Source organism: Aptenodytes patagonicus, chromosome 6 (genome assembly GCF_965638725.1).
Source record: "Aptenodytes patagonicus chromosome 6, bAptPat1.pri.cur, whole genome shotgun sequence".
NCBI lineage: Eukaryota > Metazoa > Chordata > Aves > Sphenisciformes > Spheniscidae > Aptenodytes > Aptenodytes patagonicus.
This window is the reverse complement of record NC_134954.1, coordinates 52,655,391-52,675,966: the sequence shown is the minus strand read 5'-3', so window position 1 is coordinate 52,675,966 and position 20,576 is coordinate 52,655,391. Positions and strand designations below refer to the sequence as shown.

Below are 20,576 nucleotides of genomic sequence, written 5' to 3'. Positions count from 1 at the left end.
TGCTGAAACTTGACATTTTCTGCCACATCGACAGCTTTGCTCACCCACACCCACTCAAGTAGCCATTCATTCCCATACATAAAAAGTCTTTTCTTCTTTGTATGAAGGTGCCCATTGACCTGGTGCTGGAGCGTCACCATTGCGGTTACAACTAAAATCCACATAGAGACAAAATTCATGACAAGTTCCTGAAGAGTACTTAGTTTCAGCTTTTTGTGAATGCGTTCTCTGCTCTGTGTGCCTTGTATCTTGGGTGGCCAGGTCCCAGGCAGTGTCCTATATCTGCCAATGTATTGGACAGGTACCTTTTTAGATACCAGAAGTTAACTGAGGTAAGCCTAGCTGTAATCCTTCAGGCAAAATTGATCTGGTTTGGAAGTGTATTTTACATATATCATTTTCCATTTTGCAGAGCTTTCCTTAAAGCTCACCTGGACCTTTCCCTAAGCAGAAAGGAGCTGCTTTCTCCTTCCATTCTCATCGCAGAGCTCAAACTTTTCCGCTGTCTGCAGCAGCTCACCACCCTGGTGCAGCAATTCTGTGTAAGGGCTGGTGTCCAGCTGCGTGCGTAGGCTACTAACCCTGAAGGAAAACACCAGAAATCTCTGGGAAAGCCTCTACCAGGAAACTGGGATGCCCCGTCATCGGGACTTGGCTTGCTGCCGTGTTTCCAAAATAGGTTTTACAGCGCACTCTCAGTCTTCAGAGTTAGACGTGGGGATGCCCATGGGCAAGGAGCACTCCCTGTTTGCATGCACAGCTTCTGCATCGCCTGCCAGAAGCTGTTGTCCTTGGCTGGCTTTTCCTTACTTGGCTTCAGGTATCGAAGCAAAGGCTCAACATAATACCGTGTAATAGGGTGGAAAGTCTGAAATGGAAGGTCATGTCTGTGATTTTAATTCCAGGTGTGCAGTTCAGTGCTGGCTTTGGGTAGCACAAAAGGCAAACTTTGTCTCTTACTGAAGGGGTCGGTCTCTTCAGGCTCACAAATGCAGTATTAACCAACACGCAAATCTTAGTGTTGCTCTGCAAATAACCAAATGACTGATTTAACCTTCTCTATACTTATACAGCAAATCAATGAAATAAAGGATACCGCTTCACAATCTCTAGGGATTAAATTAAAGAAGAGAAAGATACAGCCCCTTAAAATCTACACCAGAAGAGGACCCTGCTGAGCCTATGTACAGGATCAAACTGCAAGTGAAGTCTCTGACTTCTTGGTTCTTGCATGTTCTGTTACTTAAACTATACCACTATTCGTGATGTTTTATCATAGGTCTCTGGTGGTCTCTAAGCTTGTTTACTGTAATACGTCACATTTGAAGAGAAAGGATGAAGGACTTAATCATCCCTAAAGAAATTCTGGACCTCAAATTGTGAATTATATTGTATTTTAGAGCAGATAGCTCCTCTAACCAAAATCACAGTATCAGATGCCATATGAGCATACAGCATAACATTTTTTTGCCTCCCGAGAGCTCGCAGTGCGGGTAGCTATGGCGGACAAAAGAGACTAAAATCGTGAGCACTAGTTGATGGCTGGAGAAACTGTAGTGCCGAGGGAGTAATTTGTGGAGGGTCTCATGGCAGCGCAGCATCGGCAGAATGAAACGAGGCCTGAGGCTGCCCTAATGCCTGCTGCTCCTAAGCTACCAGGCTAACACGCGGTTTAACAGTGGACATATGTGAAGTGGCTTTCTACATTTAGATAACATATTCCTTTTACTCAAGCTTTTGCACTGAATTACCCTACCTAGACCAGAAGCTGGATTTAAGGCGTACATAAAAACAATGTACCATGTGTCTGTAAAGTTTGGGAATTGTGTGTTGTGCATGTTCTCTAGCTGTGCAGGGGAAACCGGACTGAGGTGGTCTGGCACGCTTCCCCTCATTTCTTGTGTGGTTTTCTACATGTAGCTAGACTTGGAGTGTGAGGTTTAGGCTACCAAAAAAATATTTCTGTAGTGTCATGGTATTTTCTTTTTTTATTCTCAAGAGACCTGGGTTTCTGCTGAAGTCACATTGAAGACAAGCTACTTCTGGTTTTGAACCTGTTCTGGTCCTAAAGCTGCAGCAGAGGTCTGTGTCATGAAATCTAAGCTGGTTTTCCTTTCCACGATATTCAGACATACTAGACGTGATGTTCTGGTTATGACAGTTGTGAATCATGAGGAAATTTAAGTGAAAGCTTAGGAGCTTTTGAGCAGTCTTCAGTGAGAGTTCTGCTGGTCCACTGCAAACTATGATTTCAAAGTAGTGCTTGATCGTGTATACAGTCTGTAAAAGGCCTTTTCTGTGCTAAAACCACCTGTAGGATCCCTAGTTACAACAATCTTCTCAATTAGGGATTGTATAATTTTCCCTTTTTTTTTTTTCTTTTTCATTCCATTCCTCCTTCCTTCTCCCCTGCTCCCAAACAAGCACATTCCTATAGCACTTGGAAGTGCACCCCTGGTGAGACAGACTCGCTGCGACAGACTCGCTGCCTCTTCTTCTCTTTGACAGTTTGACATGCTGATGTGCTAACCCTGGATAGCTTGCAGTGCTTCTAGATACCACATCCCAGTGCTGTCGATCTAGCAATATTTATCAGCATTAAAATTTAATTTGAAAATATTTTGCAGTAATGAAGTGGGAGGGGGAGTGGGTTACAGGGCAACTGCTTCTTTTTTTTGCCCCCCCCCCCCCCCCCCCCCCTTTTTTTTTTTAATGTTATGCCTGTTCAAGCTGGGTGCATTTGTTGCAGTGGTTTCTTTCCTAACTATTTCTATTTAAATCAGTGTTTGTTAAAATATACTTGTGTGCCTGGTCTAACTTTTATATTACATATGTGAAAAAGCGAGAGAACATATATAAGGAGCGGTCTGTACACTGTACACTCTCTGCCTTACAGTTATTGCATCCTGTAGAAAGAGGCTGTTTGGCTACAGCAGTATTTTAATTTCATTTTTTAGTTTTTAGTTACACATTTCTGGAGTCTCCCTGACCACTACTGTTAACTGATGGCGCCTATATTTCATCAAGTTTAGACAAGCAGTCTACCTGGACTTAGGCCCAGAGGAGCTGCTGTAACTGATGAATATGATCCCCTCTGCCTGGGAATCCAAGACCTGTATTACCACGATTCCCAAGGGAATTGAAAGAAAACTGTGTTCAAGCCTCGCCTCCTGCTTTTTTTATTTTCTTTGTTGTTTTTATGTAGTATCGCCTTATACTGATAGGTAGCGTACCTCACCACAAGTAAAATCTGGTATTAGTTTGTTGATAATTAGGAGGAAAGATTCTTTTTAACCTAGACTGAAAACAGAAGCAGGGAAGAGCACAGGCAGTGACAGAAGTTACTCTGACATCTCTTGATTACTACTTGCAAATAAAGTGACAAGTTATTAAACAAAATAACAAAAAGTGTTGCAGCACTAGTGTTATCATGTTGGGTTTTTTTTACTACATTATCATTTTTATGCTTCCAGAGTTTTGCTGAGGTTTAAAAAAAAAAAAAAGGCAGGAAAAAAAAATCTTATCAGATCTTCTTAAACCTCAAAAAGGTAAAAGTATATTCATGTGGTATAATCACATTAAGAATTTTTTCCAGTCACCAGCAAGGGAGAGAGTTACTGTTCCTGCTAGGCAAAGTTCATTCTAAGGTTTTGATGGTTAGAGAATGCCTGAGAAGTGAAGCTGAAGTTGTTTTCTTGCGTTGTGGCCATACTCGAAGGCCTCAGGCTTCAGGTTTCTGCTGTCTGAGTTGTAGGAGTCTCCTGCCCTGGAGACTGTGCAGCAGTTTGCAGAATAAATAAGGGAGAAAGGCAGAGGCTTTTGCCAACACCGAGCAGTGAGATGAGAAAGCCTCTGTGGTGAATCAGTTTGAGAACCTACGTGGTGAGTCTCACCTTGGTGTGTCGTGAACTTCCCACTTCCTCAGGTCGGTGGCCCTGGTGGGAGCTAGTGGTCCTTGGGAGCTCGCCTGCTTCGGAAACAGGAGGCTCTCCTGCTAGTCTGCCAGCGCCCTTCTCGCAGTAAGACAAGTTCTCCTACAGCTGCATGGCTGAGGAGAAGGCATGATCTCAACACAGGACGTGACTCAGGTCCTACATGGGACTAGGAGCCAGGAGACAGGGGTTTTGGGGCTGGTGGTGTGCATGGCCTTGGATAAGCCGTTGAACTTTCAGTGTCTTTCTACACCTACAATGCAGATATTTATCTACCTTGCAGGTGCGTGGGTTGAGATTAATGAGTTGTTTGTAAAGCACTTTGAAGATGAAAAGCACTATAAAAATGCTAAGTATAATTATGTATGAGCTCTTGAGTGCATAATGGCTGTTTGCCTGCCAGTATTTAAAGCAATTTGTTGCACACTAAGTATGAAAGGCACTGTATGAAGTCAAGTTCTAGTTTCCATTTAAGAAAAGTCACTTATATTTTTGTGTTCAGCAGTTCAGGTCACACCATTGGTCTTCGGCGTTACCTAGAGTGAAAACAGACTCTAGAAGATTTTTAAGAGGAACTGTTTCAAAACTTTTAAAACCAGGTTATTATATAATAAGGGTTTCTTTTCAATCAGTTATTTCTTTCCCTCTCTATGTGTCTTGGGTTTGTTTGCCAAATTCCCAGATCTTCTACCTTCTCCCATTTTGCCAAATGCTGCTTCTGTCCCTTCTTAGGCTTCTGTCTGAACTGCTGTAACTTTTCTCTCTCTAACCTTTCTGTCCATCTCCACAGTTGTCACCAAAGCTCCTGTTCTTTGCGCCGCTTCTGCTCGGCGGCTCTTGACACGTTGCACAGGTTTCCTCAGCCCTTCATCTACCCGTCCCTCACTTTGGTCATTCCTGCACCCAGGCTTCCCCTGCGCTCCTGCCCCAAGGAGTCTCCCGCCTCAGGTGCTCGCTGCTGGCCAGTGCTGTACGGTATAGTGCTCTTCTTCAGGATGCTTCTCTGATAAATGTCAGACAGGCAAAAACATCCAAAAAAGGGGCAACGTTGTTCTGTGTTTGAGAGCAGACCTGCCTGTCTGTGACCTGTTGATTCAGTGATCTTCAAGCTTTTTGAGCATGGGTTTTTTCTAAGCATCCTCCAGTGGCGATGTAGATTCCCATGTAGGGAGCTGAAACAAATTGATAATGAACTTGCTTTCTAAAAAGAAAAGTCTTTTCACAATCTTTGGATATGGCCATCAAATTCCCAGATTTCCTCGAAGCACAAGTTGAAAACAGCTGCATCTTGTTTATTATGTATCAGCACCGTATAGTCTGTCCAGCTCGGATAATAAAATACTCACTTTGGCCCCAATCTTGGTTTACTGCATCAGGTTAGAGATGTGAAAGAAACAAATGCCCCATCTTAAAAAGATTCACGCTCTTATATAATTACTTAAGTGCAGTCCCCTTCACGTTATAAGGTGTGTCACATAACCAGAATAGTGCATGCTTTAACTGTAGGAGTAAAATGTGAGAGAGTAAGCATGAAAATTCATATACCACAGAGTAACGTCTTGTAGTTTATTGGATGCAATTCAGACAGGAAAATATTATAGTCTGTGGCTATGTTTAGTATGATAGGAAGTGTCAGAATTCTCTATTTTGTCTTAGTTATTGCATTATCTTGCTATGTTTTTAAAAGGATCTAGGAGAAATCATGTAAGGTAATATTTACAAGCTGAACTGTTCATTTATCCGTATCATAACTGGCTGTTCCCTGGAGGTAGTTACTACAGATGTTCCTGGACAGGGGAAGTTTGAATTATTATTTTTTTAAGTTCCTTTAAGATAGTTCGTATTAAAAACATTATTTGAGTGGAAAACAATCTGGAAATGTTTTATGACATAGAAACAAAGTATGGAAAGTTTGTTTGTTTACTTTGTTAAATGACCGATTCCCTGGGGGAGTTCTCCTTTTAGAGCCATTGTCCTTTCCAAATCAGTAGATGTCTTTCCCTTTACTTCTTCATTTCTGAACAAAGAGGAAAATGTTGGAAACCAAGTGTCCGACAAACTGCCCTGCTGCATGGAAGCCTTAGAAAAGGGGAATAAAGGGCTCTTCAGAGCTCCTCAGAGGTCTTTTGGCAGGCGTACTCTGTAGCGTGCAGCCTGAGAAAACTTTCATGAGTGTTTTTGAAAGTTGCACTGTTCTCTTTCGAGTTTAGGTGATAAATAACCAGCCACTCTAACCAGCTGTATAAAGTCTCCAACTCACATTTTAAAGCTGTTTACTTTCAGGTATTTATGGTTAAAATATCTGTTTAAAGCTATGTTCGAATTTTAGATCAAGCTCATTTTGAACCATGAAGGACTATTGCAGTAATGAACATGATCTAAATTTAATACTTACGGCATATCAGATGTTCTCTAAAGGAACGTGTACACTTCCCAGGTTGTTTCATGTTTAGTTGTACATAAACTTAAATTAGGTCCTGCCATATATTTTTTTTAAATTATGAAAGTCAACAGACGTGGCATAACATTGAAAGAAAATGGCAAAGAAATTGTTTCTCAGATAAATTCCAGCTGTTCAGTCTCAGATTTTCTGGTAGACACAGGTGAAGATGGAGTTGGAAAAAAGCAACAGTGAGCTCCTAACCTTCCACAAGTCATAAAAATGAGGTGCTTTATGTAACAGATGGTGCGGTCACTGCAGGTCTGCTTGTATGCTGCTTGGGTTCGTAGCTCTTGAATGTGCTTGTAAACTCATCTAGAGTTGTTGAGTTGAGGTCCTTCTCCACTGCACAAAGTGAATAGTCATCTTGCAAAGATGTCCTGGTTTGACACCGAGATGAGGTGTTGCCCACAGTGGTTTGTGCAGGTCTGAGAATCGAGTCACACTCTTGCATCGTGGATGAAATGGTAGGCGGTGATGAGGCTTAATTTCATTGCCATGTGCTTTCTGAACTAACACCTGTGAGGTGACTAGGCAGGTCTCACCTCTCAGAGCTATTTCTGGTTGTTCTGCACTGATTATTATTAACATACTTCTTATGGCTCATGACAAAGACTTAAAGGAAATGGGTGTTCTTTAAAGAAATAAATAAAGTAGTAGGACTTGTCTGGGTTTATAAAGATTTGTTCATACTCTGGCAGACCCTACTAATTCAGCAGAAGGTCAGCTCATGAGAACAGTTCTCTTTTGGGAAAGCTTAAATCGGTTCTGCTAAAAGATCAAGTAGTACCAGCAGGAATTATTTTGCTGGTATAGCTCTGTCCCAGCGGTTTTCTGAGTGGTACCATTACATTGTCTAAGAGTTTTGGGTTGTAGAGTACTCTCCGTAACTAATACATGTTTTCTGGCAAAACTTTAATTGCAGAGCAACTCAAAGACCGGAGGAGAAGTGGCTGTTTCTAAAACCTGCTTGATAAAGACAGTCCTGCTTTTGTTCATTTGGGGTCTGTTTTGTCCAAATAACTCTTTTGTAAAAACTGCAAAATCAGGTATAGAATAAGGTAGCTGGTGGACAAACTTCGGTAGCTTTTGCTGCAACAGTATCCTGGCTGTAGGACCCAGTGGAGGTTGCAAATGGGTTGGTGGGAGGTTGCCAGCTGGAAGTTCAGCCAGCTGAAAATAATCTGCTGGGGTGGCCGGGGCAAAGGCACCGATTGTCTCCTGTCCCCTCCGGTGTGACAAGTGGTGATGATGGACTACCAACCACCGCACCATGTGCAGGCATGGTGGAGGCATGGGCACATTGCTTCTGCTGACTGTGCCGTTGCAGCGGTAGCAGCCAAGTCAGGGTCAACTTTGCCGTAGCTGTTTGCTCAGTGAATGCAAATCGGGAGCCCTGATGTTTATAAAGTTGTGGCCAGGGTCATAAAATTTGAATTCACAGTCACACCACTTTGCAGTAGGCCATTGGGTGGATTGAAATGGACTTCACATTTTCCATGGTTAAAATATGCAGCAGGATTCTTAGCGCATAATTGACTGAATTTGCTGGTTTGGGGATGACTTTAGAGTCAAAAGGAGTTAAGACCTCCTCCTGTACATGTCTCAGCTATGATTTTGTCAATACACATTGACAATTCTGTTGTCAATACACATTCTGTTATCACATCTTTCATATATTTTAGGGCCAAAGCTTCTCACTCAGAATTTATCCAGGTGTTGGACTAAAGTTCCAAGAGACAGACCAAAGATACGAAGTTGAACGCAGAAGGTGCCTGGTCCTGTGGCTGGGCTTCTGCAGAAAGTTGTGGGAGCACCACCAGCACTCGCTCCAGAGTTGAGGCTTTTATACTCTCTCTGTCCAGCTGTATTTTATAATTCTCAGAATAATTTATGGCGCATCATGAATCACATCTGGATAGAGGTTTAATGAACAACTTCACTGACCTGATTTTTTTAATTAGAAAAATAGTGCCTTTTTGCAGCTGAAATTACCAGTAAAATTGAGATATCAATGTTTCCCCATGCAGATCTGCAGGTTTAGTAAAGCACTGTCAAGATGGGTCTGCACTATCATTGGATTTACCAGGGGCTGCCAGGATCACTGGCCTTTCTTAATAGCACCGATGTGCTTCTTGCCACATTCATGGCTTTACTACTAGCCTATTTTTAATTTGTTTTTTCAGTCCTCCCCATGAGGAATGCAGTATGTGCCTATGTCTTGCATGACACACAGACAGTTATGCAGCCTTCTCTTCCAGTCATGTTAAATTTTACTCAGAAGTAAAAATGCCCTTTTTTTGTATAAAATTGAATGGGAAGCCTTTGCAAATTTTTTTCTTTTTATGCAATTAATATCTTTACAAATTTTGTCTCTTGTGTCAGTTCTGCCTCCGGAGCTCTTTCTATCTAACCAAAGCTCCAAATAAATACATGAGTGAGCTGTGTTCTGGTTGAAACTTTTCCTCACTTGCAAGCAACTGGCTCCTGTCAGAGCAAATGGGAGATCCAGCTGTGGGCTCAGGTTGCTGCCCATACCAGTCTGTCTTTCCGGAGGGCAATACTATTGCAAATCTGTATATTTAAATCGCAAACCTGTACAACAACAACAAGAAAAGAGAGTTGAGGTGGATGTTTGACAAATCATGCAAGACAATCTAAAAGTTCTGAGTTGAGTTTGCAAATTAGTAATTGGTTAAGTGGTATGTCCCCATGGAGAATTTAATGGATTGCTGCCCGGCCTTGCAGACAAGGTAGCTGAGCCTGCTCTGAAGAAATGCCTGTCATATTTAGCTGGCAAGTTAGATTATCTTCATCTTGTGGAAAGCAAAACATTTATTGCTTCTTATAGATTTACTATCTGTGCAGAGAAGAGCTGTGTAAATCCTTTTCAGTCTAGAAAAAGGAGCTGGAGACCTAATTTCTTGCGAAGACCCTTTGCTTACACTGTCTATCTTAGAAAATCAGATGGTGGAGTAGTCCGATAAACTGTACAAAGTGAGTAAATAGCCTGGTGAAGATAGTTTAGAAATGAAGTGTTCTTTTTTTTTTTTGTCTGCCTGTGTGGGGAGTGGCTGTCACGGGCCTTGCCATACCCATCCTTGGAGCACTGTATGCGGTAGGGAGGTGTTATGTGGGTGGCTGACACCTGTGAAGTGTGCATCGGGAGAAGTGACTGGGAGCGAGGTCGAGATTTGGAGGTGAGAGGCGCTGCCTAAAGTGCAACTGGACTGCATGATCTGCTCTCTAGGGATTAAGCAGCTGCTGTAATTTGTGATTTATTGTCTTTGTTTCAACAAGACAAGTGCTGCTGCAGTTCCTCCAGGAAATCTCTCGTAGCAGTAGCAGTAGCTGGGGTGTTGACTGTGGGGTATGGGGCAGTGGAGAAACCCAGAGGTCGTTCCTTACCGCGCAGGGCTCTCAGCTAGCTCTTGGGATCCAAATGTGACGTTTTCTCACTGAAAGCAAGGGGCCAGATGGGCAGGGCTGGAGCCAGTCCCAAAGACGTGCTTTAGAAACTCGCAGATGTTGAATGTCAGTTGTCTTAACTCCTTCTGATGTGCATTACATGGGACAGGGTGCAGGGGAAATGAGTGTGCCAGATACTGACCTGCACGTGCGTTGTCACACCATGAAACATGCTGATCTCCATGTTCCCGACACCTAGAAAAGGTCATGGCGAAGACTGAACCTTAGTCATCATAGTGGTGGTTATTGTTTAATTTACTGTAAATCAGCCACCAGGTCAGTGCCCACGGATGCCTTAGCTCTTTGCACTGAACAGTTACTGCATCCAGCTAAGGTGCCTGCTGTACCTGGTGAAACACTTGTCCGGGGCATGAGTGTTGCAAATGAAGTCTTGTGAGGTCTGAATAGTTGGAAACCTCCTACTTTGCCATATGTCAATTAGTTTACTTTAGAAGCTGAAGCTCAGTTCCTACTCCCTTTCATTTACATCTGTGGATTGGAAAAGGAAGCTCGGTGAAGGCTGTCAGAGAAAGCCGGTGGCCAGTGCCCAAGCCATATTATTGGTTTTCCTATCTCAGAATCAGAAATTTGGATTGTGGTAGCAAGTGAGCGGCCAGTATAGCCTCTGGAAAAGAGGTGTTGTGTGCTGTATCACTGACACCTATTTAGCAAATAACAGCTACTTTCAACGGAAGCCGAAGTTTTAAGGTTTTAAATTTGTTACTAGAAAATAAACGGAAATATCAATGGCTGTGCTCATAGTAGTGTGTCTAAATAAGGATGGATGCGGAGAATGGTCACTGGTAAAGCCACTGTCCAGCAGCAATAAGGGAGGAGGTAAGGAGTCCCACTGCCTGCCTGCCTGTGACCTCGCAGCCCGTGCATCCCATCTCCAAGAAGCTTGGACCTCCCCTGTGTTGTCCAGCAGGATCTGCCCCCTGTTGCGTTTCCCAGGCCAGCTCTCCCAGGCAAGCTCTGCCAGCCCTGTTACACTGCAAAATAATCAAACGTGTTATCTCTGCCTTTATGGAGATTTAGTGCCACAGCAGTACTTTCACGTTTGAGAGAATCCTGATCAATTCCTTCTTTTTTTTTTTTTCTTTTTTTTCTTTTTTTTTTAATCCTAGTTTTGTATTTACTGAACAAATAAGTCTGAATGTTTGGCACCTGACCTTCCTGTTACTTTCTGCCTGTTTTATACTTACGTTCTTTCCCTTTGGCATTTGTTAGAGCAGCTTCCCTTTCCACAGAAGCGCTGTTATTTATAAATTACCATTTTATTTGAAATATGCTCTATATGAAATGGGCCATAGATGATGGTTACGTGGCTTGAGAATAGAGCCCTTAATTTTGATGTGTTTTATAAATAATTGGCCTGATCCTGTGTCCTTTGACTTTAGTGGGAGTTTTCCAACAAGTGTATTTACGCAAGAACAGCCCGGCTGCCAGCGCAGCGTCAGCGGGCAGCACGCCTTTGCATTCAGCGCAGTTGCATGTCCCCGTGCCAAGAACGAGTTTTGCCGATTCAAATTTGCTCAGTTTGTCAACACACAGCTCCCATTGAACTTCGCGGGACAAGAATCATTCTTGGCATGGGGCCGCGGGCAGCCCCGGGGAGCGCTGCCCGCACCGGCTGCAGCAGGAGCTGTGCACCAGCGAGAGGAACAGCGCCCGGCCTTGGCTCCCCGGCTTGTGAGGCTCCCGTCTCCCGTAGCATGTGTTTGCTGTTGTTTGACTAGTGGGAAGAGCCGGTGATAAAAAGAGATTTCCTAGGTCAGTTTTCAAGGCTTTTTTTTTTTTTTTTTTTTGGCTGTCTGGATGATTAATGTGAATAGGAAAATACTGTTGACCCATTTAAATGATGTTAGACGACATCCATTGCTCATCTGCATAATGAAATACACACTGAACATTACAGCCTAAGAGCCAGTGAACTACAAAAATAATATTTTACTCATTTAGATTATGAAGTAAAATATAGGACATTAGTACTAATCATAGTATTAAGTTTTAAGCCATGCAAATTGTAATTGTCAGTGAAAAAGAACTATAAGTTGAAAAGGCTATTAGCATTTCAGCTTTAACAGTTAATTTGAGTAATTTTTTTTTGCTACTGTGCAGCTTAGAAAAGTCTATATGCAAAACATTTAATAGTAAGTGCAGGAGTGTTTGTTTTATATCACTATTTAATTTCAATCATTAAAGAAATGTTAGAAATATTAAATTTGCAGTATTAAAATGTATTAACATTGTATATTACAAAGAGTAAGCTGTAATCTTTACTTGGATAAAATCAAATCTAGAAGTAACCGAGAGATGAAATAATTTTAAGCATGCATTTAAGTACCAAAGCAAAAACTGAAACCTTTAAAAATATGGATTTCATCAAACAGAAACATCATTTTCAGCATTTTAAACTAAATACAAATTTTAAAGTACTGAATTTAGGCTGTCAGGTTTCTATGGTTACCTACCTTTCCAGCAGTTTGGCGAGATGTGTAAATAGGCCTATGAGTCACTTGTAATTTTTGTTTGTTTGTTATAGTTGTAATTTTGTGTTCAGTTTGAATCTAATATAGTTCACACCACATGCTTTGGTTTATGTATATTTTAGTGCATATGATTGACAGTGATTGAGAATTTCTTATGGAGTGCTTGTTTTTTTTGTCATAAGTGATGTATGTTGGTACTTCTGAAAATGTAAACAACTTCTTCCTGTATCACTGTTTGATAAACAGGGACTTTTATGATAAGAAAGAGGTCTTTGTAAATGTTAAGCAAGGAGATAAGTGAAAGGTATTTAAAAAAAAAAAATTAAAACAGTTCCCAAACATTATATGGTACTCTTCCAAATCCGATCCGTAATCCTATCATTATAATTCATTCAGTGACCCAAATGTCACATATTTATGAATAAGCTTCCAAGTTATGCATTAATAGCACATATTAACAACTGACAGGTTTAAAAATAAATGTTTTAATAAGGATGCTACAAGTTTTCTGCAGCAAGCTCTTGATTGGAACATCTTCCTTACGCAGAGCATCTTCTTGGGGGGGGGGGGGGGAAGAGCTCGTTTCCACCGCCACCACAATAGTTTAGTAGAAACAGCTGTAAACTCTTACACCTCTCTGCTCATATATTTTTGAAGTCTGGGTCACAGGATGTAACTCCCCAACCTTACACTCTTCACTCTAACGAAGGACATGTACGTGTTTTCTCAGTAAAGACTTACTGTCCTAGCGTAACTTGTGTTCTCATGTGAAAACAGGACAATACAAGTAACAACATTTAATACAAGGCAAGAAACACTGCCAGCTGTCATTTTAACCAAATGAGTAGTAATGTAATCTTATTTTATTAAGGTATTCATCCCAAAATTGCTAGCAGTGTACACTTTTTTTCTAAATTTTGAGATAAGACTGGCTTACGATTCAGGAATCCTCTTGTATCCTTAGAGATTCAGCTGCAGGTGTATTGAAAATAATTACTGCAATGGCTCTTATATTTTGTGCAGGGAAAAGACTCCTGACCACCCATTCTCTTCCTGTGTCTCAAGCTATGCAGAAAATCCTGATACGATGTTCAGGAGCACTCCTAAATTTTCTACGCAAAGTTTACTCTTATTTCAGCAGCCTTGCTCACCCACTGAAAGGGTTTCTGTGAGAAACCTTTTTTGTGGTGATTCAGACATATTTTTTCCATTTCAGGTGGAAATTTAAGAAGTTAAAAGTAGGATTTATTTTTAACATTTAATACTGTATCAGGCGTGTATATAGGACATAACCATGCCAGTTGAAAAACAGTTGTTTCACAGAGCACCTGAAAAGATTTTATCCCAGTAGGATTCAATGAATGTTAAAGCTGTGGGTGGGTGCATATTAACAACAAGATTTTGTATTGTGCGTGTGTGTAAAGACTATTTGAATAGCTTATTATTTTAGTCTGAAACAACTGCTATTTTTTTAAACTAACTTGTTCCAACAGTTGTTACTTCCCTACAAAAGCAAAATAAGGAATACAATAACCAGTCTTTCAAGCAAAAGTAATTCCTCTGATCTTTTAAAATACCTAAAGATAGATAGAAAGTGATTGAAAGATGTATTTAAATATGCAAACCTGAGCAGATATGTTTCTCATTCTAATTTATTCACTTTATGATAAAGTAATTTACTCAATACAGGAGTGCAGTAACATAAGAGGAATGTTTCTCCTTCTAGTCACAGAAGTTGAAACTTGCCAGATGCTGTGATCTGAAGCCTAAATTCCCCTGATATTAACTGTGTGTGAAACTCTTTAATATTGCTTTGTCCAGCTTTTGTACCTGACTTCTTTCATTTTGCTGTGATACTGCTTTAGGCAAAACTTTCTTTTTATTTTCTACTTGTGTTATTCTATTGGAGGGAGAAAATGTAGTAGAAATAACACTAGAATGGAAGGCTCTATTGGAGTACTACAATGCCCTGTTCCCAAAGTTAAGCCTGTACAGCCCAGTCCCATTTTCTGTAATAGACAATTAATTTCCTTTTGTATATGAATGAATATCATTCAGATATAGTTAGATTGTGCTCTATATTTTTTAAATCCTATAATAAAATGGGAAAGTGCTGTTTAATGATACCAAAATTTTACTCAGAATTTATTTCTTATACTGGCTTGGTGTGACTCTGTGTGTGTGTGTGTGTGTGTATATATATATATATACAACTGCTCAGTTGGTCGAAGGGGTTTTTAAGGATATAACGTTAATTTTTCCTTTTCTTCTTGTTTGTTAAAGTTGCACTGTGGGTTGCTGCTGATAAAAGGTGGCACTGAGCCAGCTTCCTGAAGGAGCTATGGGGAGGGTCATGGCTTGTCATGACCTGGGCACCATTACTTGAATGTTGTTATTATTGGGATGAAGTACCCTTAGGCTGTCATCCTTCCTGTAAATAGAAGAGGTTCTGATTCTCTGTGGTTTCCCAGTTTACCAACCTGTAGAACAGCTATTTTGTTGGCCCTAAGTTTGACTGAATAATGAATTAAAAGAACGGCACTATTCCAGAAGGCACTGATTCATCATTTTAGTGTGCTGGTCTAGACTAAGTCATAATAAGTAAAGCCAAACAAGAATGTATTTCTATATAGTTTATAAATTTACACCCAATTAAAAAACTCATTTGTATTAGCATACAGCAAACAAATTGCCCAGTTCCGCTCTCCATGAAGTAAGGGCAAAATTTTAATTAGCAGGGAGCATAACTGCTCCCGAGGGCCAAACTTGACTTTTTTCAGTGTCATTGAGGAGCCCCAGTGGTGTCGGCAGAGGGGCTGACTCTGCTCCCTTGGAGTCGGTTGGCGTTTGGCCGTTGCTTGGCTTTATTGGCTCTTACGAGAGTAATGAGAACAGCAAGCCTGTTAATGCCTTTATTAACTAAACAACTTCTGTTGTTAATCTCCAGTTAATTTCAATAATTAAATAAAACAATGCCAATTAGAATATAATGTTTGCAAGATACTGGTCTGTGTTTCGGTTTATCAGGGTACAGTCATAAGCATGCCGTTGTCGAGGTTTTCACCAATGTGTTGCTGTTGTAACTGAAGTCACATCTATCCTGATGAATATTTCATTTCCCCAATCATGCTATTAAAACCAGAGTGTTTTTACCCTTTCATTTCTGTTTTCTCTTTTCCACTACCATCATGACAGCTGTGGCTGCGTCCTGTTTACAAATTGCTGCTAGTCATATTTTCAGTAGTCCTTGTGGGTTTTGCTTTCCCCTAATACGGGCAATTAGGAGGAAATATTTCTCATGAGCATGGACTTGCTCTTCTCCTTGTAATGACATAGTCCTGCAATCCAGGAAACAGTGCTGCATGGTGTCCATGTCCACGATTTCCTGATGTGGGAAAAAAGTGTGGAAAGCATCTGGAGAGGAGGAGACCCCCTTTACCAGCTTGTTTCCTGTAAGCGAAATTGGAAGACCTTGTCTGTGCAAATAGATTTCAAAATAGAGTCTGCCCTTTGACTGTCTCCATAATTACACAGTGCTCTCTGTATTTTATTTGGCTGCCAGAGCAGTTAACCCCTGGAAGTAAGGGGCTGATGATGGCATGACCAGCATGGGTATGCAGACATGACCATGTGAATACACTCTTGTTTGGAGAAGCCAATCGTTAAGACCTCGTTACAATATACTTTTACCAAATTCAAAAATTATTACCTGTTGGGTTATGTTGATTAAGATAGGTTATATCCTTAGTGTACAGAAAACGTGGAGGTATTAGTTGCAAAAAAAGAAAAAAAAAAAGAAACAGAAAAAAAGTTCTTTCGTGGCTTTGATGTAATCAACATCTGTCAACAGAATGAATTTGCTTTTGTTTAATTTCAAGGGCTCTTGTCCTTCTACTTTGCCCAATCAGTTTTAACTTCTGCCTCAGGCATTTCCCCATGTTGGGTTCCCCCCCCCCCCCCTTTTTTTTTTCTTTTTTAGCAAACGCACAGGTTATTGCTTGTGAAATGTGAGCTGCTCTTCTGCTACACAGGTTACACAGAGTTGCAGAGAACCTTTAATCTTTCCCATCCTATTTTTGAAGCTTGGGCTTACCTTTGCAACACAGGGATTACAAAGTCAGTGTTTTATTAAGACAGTTAGAATTACAATTACAAGTAAAGATCTGTCAAACCACAGACATTATTATGGATTGAAAAATGGGAGCATTTGGTAATTAACAGTAAAAAGCTATATATTCTTACCTCGTTGCATTGATTGGGTTCCACATGTTATTACCCATAGTGATTTTAATACCTCACCTTAAACTTTATTCCTCTGAGGTTTCAGCAAAATGAATATTTGCACAAGAAGCAAAATTATGATATAATATTAAAATGTCCTGACAAGCCAAATTAAAGATTTCTAGTGTTTTACCCTCAAATGCATATATACTAAGAAAATCTCCACGATCATTCTTTTTTTAAGTTTAAAAAAAATATATATATTAAATCACATATTTAAAAATGACTTATCTGAACAATGCTTTTGATGTTGTTAATTGTTCATATATATTAAGTAAGATTTACTTTATCAAGAGCAAGTTGATTTTATTTCCTAAATCAGTTGGATATTAGTTCTTGTAATCCTAGATAATTTTGTTACTGTGCTTCTGTTGATGCTATGACTAAGTTATTCTAAAATATGTTAAATTTATTTCTTGGTTCTTTTAAGATGTACCCTTTTATTTATTGTAGCTTAGAACTGTCACGAAGTTTATCCTTTGGTAATGTTTTTGCTAATTGCTGAAAAATTTGAAGTCTTTCATAAATAAATACCAAAAAAATGGTTGTGAACAATCACATTTGATGAATCATGTAGATGAGTAGTTTTTTGCACGGCTACCCCACACCTCATTCATTGAAAACATAGCTGGTAAATTGCTGTAACTGTTAAACAAGAAGCATTAGAAAAGGGCTTACGTGCGAGTTCATTTCTAACATCTCCCTTTAAAAATACTTCTTGACCAGAGGAAAATCACATTTAAATGACTAAAATCAACTTAATTAAGGGTCATTAATAGAGATACACATAAAAAACTCTCTACTCTGTGAGTGAAATGGGAGCATTTCATTATATAGTGTAGCATGCATGAACAGATAACAATTAAAATAGACCTAGAGTAAAAGGCTAATAAATATAGGGCACATTGTGCTGCAAAATCAATCACTTAAAATGCTCCCACCCATCATCATACTTGAATTCTGTATTCAGCCCCTTTGGCTGACTCGTTTAAAAGAAAAAGAAAATGTAATTTCCACACAAGATAAATTTATCTGGTAATTCGCAAAAGCTCACAGTGCATATTTATATAATTAATACAAATTCAGGTCTGGAACGTATGCGGAGGAATCCAGCGGCTCCGGCAGGACTTGTGTGCATAGAGATTGCACAGTGAGATTCACTGTCGAGTCAGAGGAGCAGTTGTCTGTAATTTTCTGTGCTCGGTACATCGTATCTGCTGATGTGATTCAGTAACGCTGGTAATAATTCTCCTTATTGCAGCTGATAGTAAATACTCTGTTACTCGTGGCAAGTGACGTAGCCTTGCTGTTGGGGGAGAGAAGAAACGCGTAAAGGGTCAACTTTGCATCCGGGCTGTGCTGGCGTGTTACCAGGCTACCCGGCTTCAAACACTGGGCTCGCTCCGATGGCTGCAGTTTCCACTGGCAGCTGCGCAAATCCCGCATTTATGAACTATCTTACAGTAATTAATATACACAGAAAGCTTGACAAAAAGGATGTGCTTGGGTGCCAGTGTTGCAGAAGTAAATAAGGCACTGAGAAAAGCTTTGATAGGTGTAAGGGATGGGGAGGAGGGAATATCTGAGCCAGACTACATCCAGTTGTTCCTGTCTCCAGTGATTGATGATGTTGCTATATCGAATTAGCTGTGAATATGGGAGCTTAAAAAATAAAAGGAGCCGTGGAGACATTAGGAAGGCCTTCTTAAGGAAGGAAGTGTGTGGATGGAGTCCAGATTTTCATTATAAAACAGTAACTTCATTATATTTTAATGCCATTTTATTTCATTGTATTTTTACTTTGTAGGAGACTGTTTTCTGTTATATTTTTTCATATTTCAAACAAAGGTTTAGTTGTCCTGTGTTTATAATTCTTGTGATGTATTTTAGGAGTCGTATTATATTATGGTGATATTTATTTAGTTGTCGCATTTCACCTGTTCAAGTAGTAGATATTTTTGTATGCATCTGGTTTATAATGAGTAGTTAGTAGAGTAACAACAGACTACAGTACCTTATTATCCTGTTATCTTGTGACAACACTTACAGTGTATCTTTGGGAGAATAGAGGTAAAAATTTTATTCCAAATAAAAAGGTGTCCCTTCTAAATGTGGGATAGTCGATAGGCATGCACCCATGAATATAAACTGGTTTAATGTATTTAAGAGTGTGTATTTGGGACATATGGAGTTTTATTGTTGAATAATTGGCAAGCACACTTGCACCTTTTCTCCCCCAATTAAACTTTTACACGCACTTAGACTCGGTGCCCGGGCAGCATGCTGTGCGTCAAGGAGAGCATTTGAAATACATGTTCACATATTGATGTCCACGTGGACTTTAACTGACCAAATCAGTGACTGTGTGTTTTCATTATATTTATAATACCTTCAGCTGTGGTAGGAGCAAGGTACTTCCACTGCACTCTGTAAAAGAGCTACCTTAGCTTACACTGGCAGATGGATTGCTACTTCTGATGGCCCAAAAGTTGCTGCCTCAGCAGATTCTGTGCTTCCGGCTTCCAGAAACGGGTGCAAACCAGCCAGGAAGTTTGTAGGATGCTTTGGGCTCTTTGGATGCGCTTATATGTTGTGCAGGTTAGATGGCCCAGATTTTTTTTTTTTTTTTTTTTTTCAATTGGACAATGATTTTTTCTTGTGAAGGAGACCCTAGGAAAGCAGTAGATGAGAGGTTGTTGATTAAATGATAATTAAAACACCACCAAACCAATCTACCCTCTGTTAACTGGGCAGCTCTGCTTCCATGGAGACACTTGAAGCAGGTAACTTCCATTGGGGTACCTAAGTTATACTGAGAGCTTGATCTGAGCCTCACTCTCCAACTCTGCCTTATTACTTATAAACAATTAAAAAAAAAACGGTAAAAAAATTGCTTGCATTGAGTAAAAGTCTCTACAACCTTTCAGGTGTTATACAGATTCAGATACTGGTAACTAAACGTAGCACTGATCAGTGTGCAAAGAGACAGTCGGGAACATTTCTAAAGCAAACCCTGTGCACCTATTTCACTCATTCTGGGTTTTGGGGCACCAAAAAAGGTGCGTAACTCAAATCTTCTGTATATCATGAAATGCTGTAAAAGGGCTGTCTGTGAAACCAAGTGTGCATGTGGAAGGATAATTTCTGCATCTGGACTTGATAAATGCACCCAAAGGAAAGGAAGGAAGGTACAATAATAACATACAAGATATGGAAGAAACTCTTCTTCTATTAAAAAAAAAAAAAGTCATTTTTACATAGTTACCAAATAAGCAGTAGATTAATTTCTTAATTTCTGTGATATAAAAATTTTTAGTTACTTCTGTTTAAATGAAAACACTTTCTTTTTACTAAAGAGTAATTATTCATATGGGTTACTTGCCACAAAATATTGTGTTTGTATACGTATGACATTTTTCAGAAGCAGATTAACTATTATGTGAAACTTATGTTTCAAAAACCCCTCCTGTTTAGATTGTAGAACGTTTGAGTAATGGAAATATGCACTACGTGTAATTGTAGTTTAATTTGTAGTTTAATTGGGCAGTATCAGTAATCCTTTTGAATTTAGTATATTTCCCGAATTTGATGCTAGCATTGTCTTTTCTGATGCATTATTTTGGTTTTTATGTCTCTGACAACCTTTGGGCCTCAATGCCCTTTTCTTTTGCCTTTTTTTTTTTTCTTTTTTTTTTTTCTTTTTTGAGCAGGGGCAAAATGTGTCATTGCCCAACAACTAAGTTTGAGCAATGAATACTCTGATGAACTGTCATCCCGAATTCCCATGTGAATTAAATGGAAATCTGATTTGAATATTCCAAGTCAATGACAAATTTTAATCCCTTCAGTTGCCTTTGGCAAGATTAAAAATATTTCTTGAAGTTTGTTCTGTTGCCCTGCTAGGCAGGACAAATTGAACCCCATTCCTTGTGTCTTGGCGCAAATGACGAGAGCAACATTAGC

General features: G+C 39.9%; 1 protein-coding gene across 1 annotated transcript in view; it reads left to right on the top strand.

The window, feature by feature from the left end:
• Window positions 1–20,576, top strand: part of METAP1D (methionyl aminopeptidase type 1D, mitochondrial) — a 49,588-nt gene that overhangs the window by 6,420 nt on the left and 22,592 nt on the right. The window lies entirely within an intron of this gene.